Source organism: Ochotona curzoniae, unplaced genomic scaffold (assembly GCF_017591425.1).
Source record: "Ochotona curzoniae isolate NIBS_2020 unplaced genomic scaffold, NIBS_Ocur_1.0 contig_3498, whole genome shotgun sequence".
Lineage (NCBI taxonomy): Eukaryota > Metazoa > Chordata > Mammalia > Lagomorpha > Ochotonidae > Ochotona > Ochotona curzoniae.
The window spans coordinates 6649986-6659761 of NW_024465885.1; the positions used below are offsets into that span (position 1 = coordinate 6649986).

General features: G+C 42.6%; 1 pseudogene; it reads right to left on the bottom strand.

Moving 5' to 3' along the window:
• Window positions 1-2593: 2593 nt before the first annotated feature.
• Window positions 2594-2681, bottom strand: LOC121156961 (annotated as a pseudogene).
• Between the last annotated feature and the right edge of the window lie 7095 nt (window positions 2682-9776).

Genomic DNA, 9776 nt, shown 5'->3' on the forward strand with positions numbered 1-9776 from the left:
GTTTATAAATATTTGCAAAGTATAATCACAAGGAGAAACAAACTAAGAATGGAGGGGAGAGAAAGATAGCGATTCTAGAAAGACAAAGATACAGCAGCCAGATATAATATCAGTACTATGTAATACCATGTAGGCCACATGGAGTAAAAAAAGATGGAAATGTATTCAAGGGATAGATCACAAACATTCTGCATGCCTCACTAAGTAAATAGAAAGTTAATTATAAAAGCAAATTTGTTTTAAAAAGCTCACATCACTAGGATCATAAAGGTGCCAGCCCTTAAACACTAAGTGAATGTGATGGGAAACCATTTTAAAAGCAAATTAAATACAAAACTGATCAAATGTGAAAGGACACAGAGTGATATTAACATGCACTCCCTGCCTTCTGCTAATTCATTCTCTGTCCAGTCTTGTGCAGGATGTGGTCACCTCTGTCTGAAAGCAGAACAGAAAATACTCAGAAAAGGTAAATAAGATGACCATTCGTTCAGGTTGAGGCTGAGGTCCCCTAAATCCGGGGAAATGATTGTATTGTTGATCATTGTGTTCTATATCGAGTCTGGCATGAAGCTATTAGAGCTTCCCAACTTTCTTGGAAACATGATCCTCTGACCAGTTAACTCTTGAGTCTTGGACCCAAATTATGTTGTCTAAATGTCCAGCTTTTCCCATATGAAATTCTGAGCCCAAAAAAACAGTAAAGTATGAGCCTGAGGATACTCTCTGTAAGAATAGCTGGATTTCTGCATGGCAAACAAACCCTAATACAGGCCGTCTTTTCTGGCATATCAGTCACAGCAAAATTTTCCACTTCTGCAATCTTGTCACCAAAGATTAAGCGTATTCAACACGTATAACTAGCTAACTGGCTTGAGTGACTACATAAAACATTCCTTTAATAGACTCACACAGATATATTTGAAAAGATGCTTGGAAATAGTCACCTAGATAAATGATTTATACTGATTTTAACTTTGGCAAAGTAATTCAGTTATGAAATATCTCGCAATTTGAAAATTATAACAATGTTAATTTCATCACATAACAGGTTATAGCTTAAGGAAAACTAGAGGCGAATTTCTTAACTAAAGCATATCTAAGAATCAATAAAAGCAGAGATGCAGAAAATTCCTAGAAATGTAACAGCAATTCAGAGACTGCCTGGATTCCAAAGTAAACAGCTTCCAATTGACTTCCACCTTGGTAAGTCTATATTCTCATTTCTGGTTTTCTGGAGATCAGGTTTTGTTTATACAACTCCTCTTCAGTCAGTCATAACTAGGTCATTCTGTGTTTATATTAGGATTAGAGGGAACACATATCCCTTTTTATTCACATTTGATTATTCACATACACCATGCACTTCTATTTGGCTAAAGACGCCTCTACCTACTATCACCTAAACACTCGATGAACAATTGCAAATGCATTTACCTTCCAAGTAGCAAACAACAAATCTATACACTACTTTTGCATGCATCAGCTGTAACAGATTTTACAGAGCCACTACTGATCAAGATTGTTGCCTCTCAAACTATCTGTAGTAAAGTATTGTTTTGCATCTGTCCTGGGCCAATTCATTGAGAAAATGCAATAAAAATGAACTGCTAGAAAATCAAACTTCTAAAGAATAAATTGCAAGTCTCAATTTCTTATTATGACATGTAATGTATAAATTTTAGTATCAATTTGATAGGTAGTTTAAGATCTTTCTACACTTTCATCATAAACCAATAATAGCCAAACAATAGTTGCATATTGCTGAACCTCCAACTTTTACTACTGTTCTAGGTAACATCCATTTCCTCTCAATTTCTCTCTCAACTATGGTCCCAAAGGTACAATTTACTACCAACACACTTTGCACACAATTTGGAGAGAAAAGACATGTTATTCTGTCATGAGAAAGCACACCAGAAGATAGGCCATTCTATCACCTGTGACCAATCCAGAGCTGTTTGTGTTCCCTCTTCCAAGATCTATTCTGATCATTTAAAATTTTCCCTGTCTCCCAACTATCTCCCCAGTGGGGAAACTAATGTTTCAGTTTTTATCAGTTTGCCCAAAGAGATCACTCTTGGGTGAACCTTTTGCTTTAAGCCCATCAGAAAGATTCACTAAGTTCCTGTCAGGTTCTTTCTATATCTAGTTTCACAGTAGCGTTCACAAGCCCCGCTAGTAGGCAGAGTCTGTCACCTCAGCTAATACAGAATCCCACTTTTTGCAATTTATGCCCTGACCTAAAAAAACCTAAATAACCAGTTTTCGATTTTAAATAGTCACCTTTTATTCTATTGAAACATTTTATTCTTGAGTAAAAATGAGATGAGTGATAAGAATGAGTAAGAATGCTAAGAGCAGGTTAATAGGTGTCCCTGCTTGCCAACATTCTTCCATAGTGGGTAAAGACACGCCTGCCATATTTGCTTCCCACATGGGTGTAGAAGTGTCAACTTCTGATCCAGCTCCTTGATATGGCCTGGGAAAAGCAGATGTTGGCCCTAAAGCCTAGGTCCCTGGACTCACATGGCAATATCTATGTGAAAGCCCCAGTTCCCAGCTTTGGTTTGGCACAGGCCTGGCCATTGCAGCCATTTGGAAAGTGAAAAGTTTTCCATTAGCAATAATCGCGCCTTGGATAAACCTCATTGGCTATGATACTGCCACTGTGCAAAGCTGGAAAGTGAAACAAGTAGAGGATGTCTTTCTTTGCTTATTTGAATATACACACACAGCAGCAAATGTTTTTAAAACCAGTTGTACATGTTAAATACATCATCCTCTCCACACTCCTGGGTCCCTGAATTCACCTTTCAACTATGGGGAAATGATTTCCCATTTTGATTACTGATTCAGAGCCTAATTAGTATTCTAAAAAGTAGCTATGCAAACATAAGATGTCCTGTGAAATTATAGGTCTAAATCCTTAGAGACAATCCCACCATGACACAAGGCTAACAGCTTCATTAACAAGAAATATAAAAGGGTCAACTGCATTTGAGTAATCCATTGCCTTTGTTCCTCCAGGGGAAAAAAAATGATGCCTTCTTCACAGCCAGTTGGGGTGGGATAAAAAGTTTATGAAACATTGAGAATTTCTGAAGTTGTAAGTTCTGGCAGAGTCATGACAAAGAAGAAATAAGTACAAAAGTTTCTCTTGCAATAAGAGAAACTAAGCATGATGCAACATGGAGCAGGTATGTTTCCAGAGTATAATGCTGTGTTAAAGATACAGGCCTGTGGGTGGGTCTCAGAACAGAGTGTCTCATGCATAGATCCCAGACAACAGCCACCATGTGCACATGGTGAGCTGTCCCCAGGTGGCCAGTGCGCCATTTGGTGCCAGGATCTGCCTGCTGGCTACCAAGCTGGGGAGCTCTAGGGTTTTGGTTCTTTGAATGGCTGCTTAGGTAGATCCAGGTTGCTTCACATCCTAGAAGCACAGTGGGTTCAATCGTAAACATCCCCAATGACAGTAACTCTTCCTTTGAAAAACTTGTAATCACTGAACAATGCTGACCACCAAATACCAGCCCACGCAAAAGCCTTGACTTGGGGCTTGTCCTTCAGAATCATATCCTGTTACCCGACATGATGATGGATCAGGAGAAGGGTCACATTAAGCAGGGCCATTACATTAACTAGCACTAGAACCATAACCAGGGGCACATTCTGTGAGTGATGTGTGGGCCAAACGCTATAGAAATTCTAGCCCCACCTGTTAGCTCAAGAGATGGGGTGGTGATGGACTAAGCTAGGTGTGACCAACGAGCCTGCCATCAATCACAGGTAAAGGAACCCCCAATAGTCTGTACTGATCAGGGCAGAGACACAAAATTTGTGCATCCTGCATAGGGTGTGGGGTGGGCTGGGCTGCAATGCTCACCCGCTCATACAAGGCCAAATGGAAGGCCAGACTGCACCGGGCACTGGCCTAAACCCAATGGCATGTATGTATGAGAACTGGGTCTGGGAGTGGATTAAGTGGAGGCATTTGGGAAACTCCCCTGGCGAATCATAGCTCCCACTGGTGAACATGTGGTCCAGACCTGAGGGTCGGAAAAGCTGGGAAAAGTAGCTCCAACAGCTGGCTAATGAGTCATTTGGTAATGGAACAGAGTAGATCAGGCAGTACTGAACAAACCTTAGCCTACAAGAAAAACTAGAGACCAGGACATAACACAGGTCATGCCAAGCTAGGCTCTTGCACCTACTGCTCTGCGTGAGCCAGGAACACTAAGCCACAGTGTCTAAGGCAGAAGTTGGGACAGGTGAGGGACTGAGCCAGGCCTTGTCAGAGCAACCACTGGCATGCATGTGATCTATGGCTGGGAACGGGCCCAGTTGGGGAGCCAAGGGGACAACCCTAGCTGGGTTGAGCTTCCCACCAAGGGGCGTGTGAGCTGGAATGGGGGTTGCATTCTGAATGGGACATGGTTGTAGTCTCTCGATACAAATGTGGACTGGGATTGGATGCAACGAGCCGGGCCAGACCTCAACATCCTCTGGTGCCCTGGAAAACCAGGGTAGATGTGGCATGGACTAGGCAAGGTCTCAAACCCCTACTGAGCCATGTGAGCGCCATATGTGGGTATGGACAAACCATGGCTGGGCTGAAGCATACAACAGCAAGGACCAGTTTGGGTTGAAGGCCAGTCAGGAAAAGCCACTGTTCCTGCTAAGACAGGAGATGAACTGAGTAGGGCTGGCTCATGGACCCACTGGTATGCACAAAATCTGCCATTGGGAGAGGTTCTGATGGAGGAGCCTGGGCAACTCCTCTGGCAGGACACAGACCCGGCAGGTAAACGCAAGAAACATGATAGGAAACAGCCCAGAACAGGCCATGGAAAATTACCCACTGGCATACAATTGGCAGGGGTCCGGGGATACCAGGCTGAATTTGTTCATGTCATCCACTGGCAAATCCAGGCACCAGAACAGTGTGGGTTGAGCCAGGTTAGGTTGCATCGAAGCTAGTGCACAATATGGAATGCCAAGGTGAGGTTGCCTGTGCCAGAAGTGACCACAGCACCCAACCAGCACCTGTGAATACCAGGCAGGGAGGGGGCACAACCGGCAGGGGAATGAGGGTGCTTCCTTTGCTAGACAGCTACTCCTCCTGCTGGACAGCATGAGCTGGGATGGAGGCAGACCAGACTAAGCAGGGCTACAACACCTGTATGCCTCAGGTGGACTAGATCAGGGAAAAGCCAGGCTGGGCTGATTGTTCCTACTGGTGCAAACAAAATTAGAGTGGGTGAGGGTTGTTTGGGCTTAGCATCAGCTGGCAGAAGCTGGCACTGGGGGCCTAATTCTGTCAAGTCAAACCACAGAACTACCTGGAGAGTGCATAATCCAGGAGTGGGAGAGGCCTGGGAGGGAAATAGTGGGCTCATCCCTCTTGGGTTATCACTTCCACGGGCTGCATGAAAACCAGGACAGGGGCTGGGGTGGAAGGAGTTGTGGGACAGACTCGACTAGTCTGCTACACATACTTGCAAACCAGGGTAGGGGGTGGGCCTGGTGGGGGTTAAAGTGGGTTGCTCCAACTCGGCTGCAGCTCCCACTGGTTTATGCAAGGGCCGAGAATGTACTGGGCAGCACCAGGCTGGACTGCAACACCCATTGGTTCCAGTGGAAGTTGGGAGTGAAAACAGAACCAACCCAGAGATTGCAACCACCAGCTGATCAGGGCAATGGACTGAGCCGGGCCCTGTCCCTGCTAGTACATACAAGAATCTGGTCTGGGATCACCTCAGACAGTTTCATTGGAGATTTCCCCATGAAAATGCTGGACTCAGAAACGTAACCAAGAAAAGAGAGAAGACAGAATAGGTCAACGAACCCTCTCAGCTATATGTTGACAGTGAAATACATGGCAATGGAGACTCTGAAGAATCCTCTGATTGACATAGTCCATCAAAGACCTCATATTGCTTGGAGTGGCAAGACTGGCAGTGATTTATAACTGTTGAAATATCAACCACCAGAGCAAGAACCTCATCATACCCTACCATCCGGGACCTGGGGAGGTTGGGAAATTGAGTGGGCTTTCTCCCTTCATACCTCCCTTTAAACATGAAGGAAACAATATGGAAAAAAAAAGTCTTACGCAGTTTCCTGTAGCCTTTGAACCTTTTTACCTTAATTAACTATGTGAAGATTGTCAAAATTAAAAATTATTTTAAATAAAAAAAATATATGAGACTGCCAAGTAAAGCACTCAGGTATTTGACATTAATTTGGTCAGATTAGCTCACTTGCAGGTTTTTTCAATGGCCTCCTGAACTGTGTCATGCACTGGGTCCAGTTTGGATGATCCATTCTCTAATAACTGGTATGTAGCCCAACTCTATACATCCTATTCATCTGAAGTTACGATACAGTACTCTAATCCCACCTAACTGGAGGTTTTTGTTCAGGATCTCTACAGAAGTAATGTCTGGCCACAGCTGGTGGTAGCTGATACATTGAGAAGCCATACTTTGTAATGAACAGCTTGTTAGGAAGTCCCCACGAGGCCACAGCACAGGTTGAAGATGGAACAACAGCACAGTAGGCTCAGTGGGCGTGTAAGCCATCTGCTTATGCAATTTGCTCCTTTGGGGTTTGGTGTATGCTGCCAGGCACACACAACTTCGTCCCTACTTTGCTGTGACTCCTGGATCTAAAGCTGTAACATCTTCATGATTTCAGTGCTAGCTAAGTCACTTACATTTTACAAATAGAATAGTAAGTTGCCAAAGGGAACAAAACCTTTAATACCAATGATATTTTACTTCCATTATCTTTATTAGTATTTTTCACAGGCATTATTCACTATTCAGATCTGCCTTAGTTTGCCTCAAATAGGAAACAACTACAATAACAATCTCCACCTGATTATTTAAGTATGTCAGACAGCTCTTCTGGCACCATCTCCGTATTTTCCAATGACTCAATCAAGTGACAGGCTGATCTGCCACAGTTCTAGCTTCCACCTAAGAACCTCATTTCTACAATTCCACGCCATTGCTTCTTTCAGCATTCAAATATCTTTCTCCTGATGCTCAAGTCCTAACCATCCTGAGTTTGATTTCCCAGCTTTTAGATCCCACTTCCTTGAATTAACTTCCTTCTACTATAAGGACTTGAAGTAGATGCTCTTTTCCTGGATAAAGTAACCGTAGGAAAGAAACTGACTCAGTAGTAGCTCTCTGGTTACAATTAGCATATTTTCCTAGTACATAAAGCATCTATCCTTGGAAATTTTCATCATCCTCAGATTAGCTCACTGACCTCTTTTATAAAGCCATTACAGAAGAACAAATGGCAGATACTTGTTCATCACACATTCGAAATACTTGATCAAAAGCTATAGCACATTCCAGACTATTTTCAAATAGCCAAGAAAAAGTGTACAAGCATTCGCACTTAATTTTCATGGTTTTTGATTTGCCATTATGCAACAGATGATACTTGGAGAAAGTCTTTTTACTTTTTAATATTAAACTAAAATATATGTAGATCCTAAATCCTGGCTTAGCTAATCCAAATCACAAAGAATTCTGTTCAATTTGAGCCACAAGCTTGTTTGTGACAATTTACTGAGCTTTTTTTTTTTACTCCTTTTAAGTTCATGATCATACCCAGTTAGGTCTGCAATCATTTTGCTTTCAATTGATTCCTCAAAGTTACTATTCCAGGAATCTCATTTTATGCTCCCATCTACAGTTCTGGCCTATCAACAGTGTGAATTTTAGAGAACTCTGCAGTCTGCTTCAGCAATTGATTTCTTACGGGAAAGATTCCTTTGAGCCCTGAAGCAATGAGTTAAACATATGCACACCCAAGGATACACCAAAACGTTCAAGGAACGTGTATGATGGTAGCCAAGTAAGACTCCAGTGGTCACCTCTCCACAGAAATCAGTCTGGACAGCTATTTGCGCACTGAGTCCTCTGTACGACTGCTAATGAAAGATGAGACCACAGTGTCTGGATTTAGTTTAAGAAGGAAAGCACATGAAATGTAACAAGAAGCAAAGAGTTGCCTTTCACCACTGCCTGAGCTGAAGACAGTGCAGCCTGAAGAGGAATTCAAGAAACAGAATTAACTACCCCTTCGTAGGACCCCACATCCTTATCCAAGGTCAGTTCCAACAGACAATCTCTTATTCCTGCATAAACAGGTAACAGAACATATCCTCCACCCCTCCTCCAACCTTGGGCCAATGTCAATGAGTAAGACCTGAACCCAAGAGAATTAGGGCAGGAAACATTGTCCAGAGCTCTGCCCGAAAGCTCAGTACCAGGTCCACTGCAATGAAACTGAGCACCAGATGGAGCCCAAAGGCCCTATCTGAGCTAGCATTTACAGCAACTCTAAACCTACCCCAATATCAAATACAAGTTCAAGGGTGGTTTCTGTATTTGCATGCATAACTCTCAGCCTCAGGCAGGCCTGGTATGTACCCATAGTACAGCATAGGGCCTGGAGGGTCTGAGTGTAAGGGGTAATCCTGACTGGCTAAAGATTTCATTACCTCTTCCCCTAATCTTAAAAGACTAGGAGACTTGAGGCACTGGAGATTAGGTATCAAAATCAAGCGCTGGAATACATCTTAGAACCCAGCTACTAAAACCCAGCACTGGTCATATTGGAACTGGGCTACTGAAACCCAATACTGAGCATAATCAAATGGTCCCTAAACTCTGGCCAATGCATGTAGACAAATGCTTCCTGGCTTGTACTGGTATTAAACGGAGACTCATGACCTCAATCAAGTAAGCCAGTTCTTGAGACAGTATCACCTGTGCCTGGTTGTAGAGATTGTCAGTGCTCCTCAAGCAGATCATAGTACCATGGGTCTTGATTACCCATGCTTCCCTGGTCTTAGGTTTTGGTCTCCATGTGTACTGATATTGTGGCTTCAATAGCCAAGGGACTATCAACTAAACTTCTCCCCCAATGTTAGGCCACACATCATGTAATAGGTCTCTGCTTTAGGGAGAAAATGTTAGGTGGGCAAAAAAAATTTTGCAAAAACCGGGAGGTGATGCTTTGAATAGAAAAATGTAAGGAGGCTGGACAATTGCAACAGAATAGTTAATCAGAAGGAATATATTCTTGTGTTCTATAGCACTATAGGGGTACTGTATTTCAAAATAACCTTACAGCCTTACAAATGGCTCTCAACATGTAGAGATAAAGATGGAGATGTTGATTTCCTAGAACTGATTACATATGGTACAATGTTTTAGAATATGTTGTACTCCAGGTACATAAGACAATAATTTTAAATGTTTAAGAAAGTAGAAACGCCAAGTACTGTTTTGTCCATATCCACTGCCTACATGCACAAAATCTCACTGCTTGCCAGAGAAACAATGATTAAGTTCTACAGCTAACTACAAAAAATACACCAATATCAGTGTTATGTGGTAGGCATTTGCGCAAAAGTTAAGGTGGATCCTTCAAGTTTCTGCAACCTATTAGCAGAGCACCTGGTTTTAGTCCTGGATTCTTTTCTTTAGATCCAATATCCTGCTAATTCTCACTTTAAGCTGCATGAGAATATGTCTCAAGTACCTGGATTCCTGTTACCATGTGGGAAATACAAGTTCTGGGATTCTGGTTTTGACCTGGCTCATTTCTAGAAGGTATGAGTATTGAGACTGAACCAGTGGATAGCAGCTCCTCTGTCTGCATCCCTATTACTCAATTGCAGTATTTTTAAAACACAATGTGCAATAGGCTTATAAGAAATAGCCAATGGAATGGTATTTAGT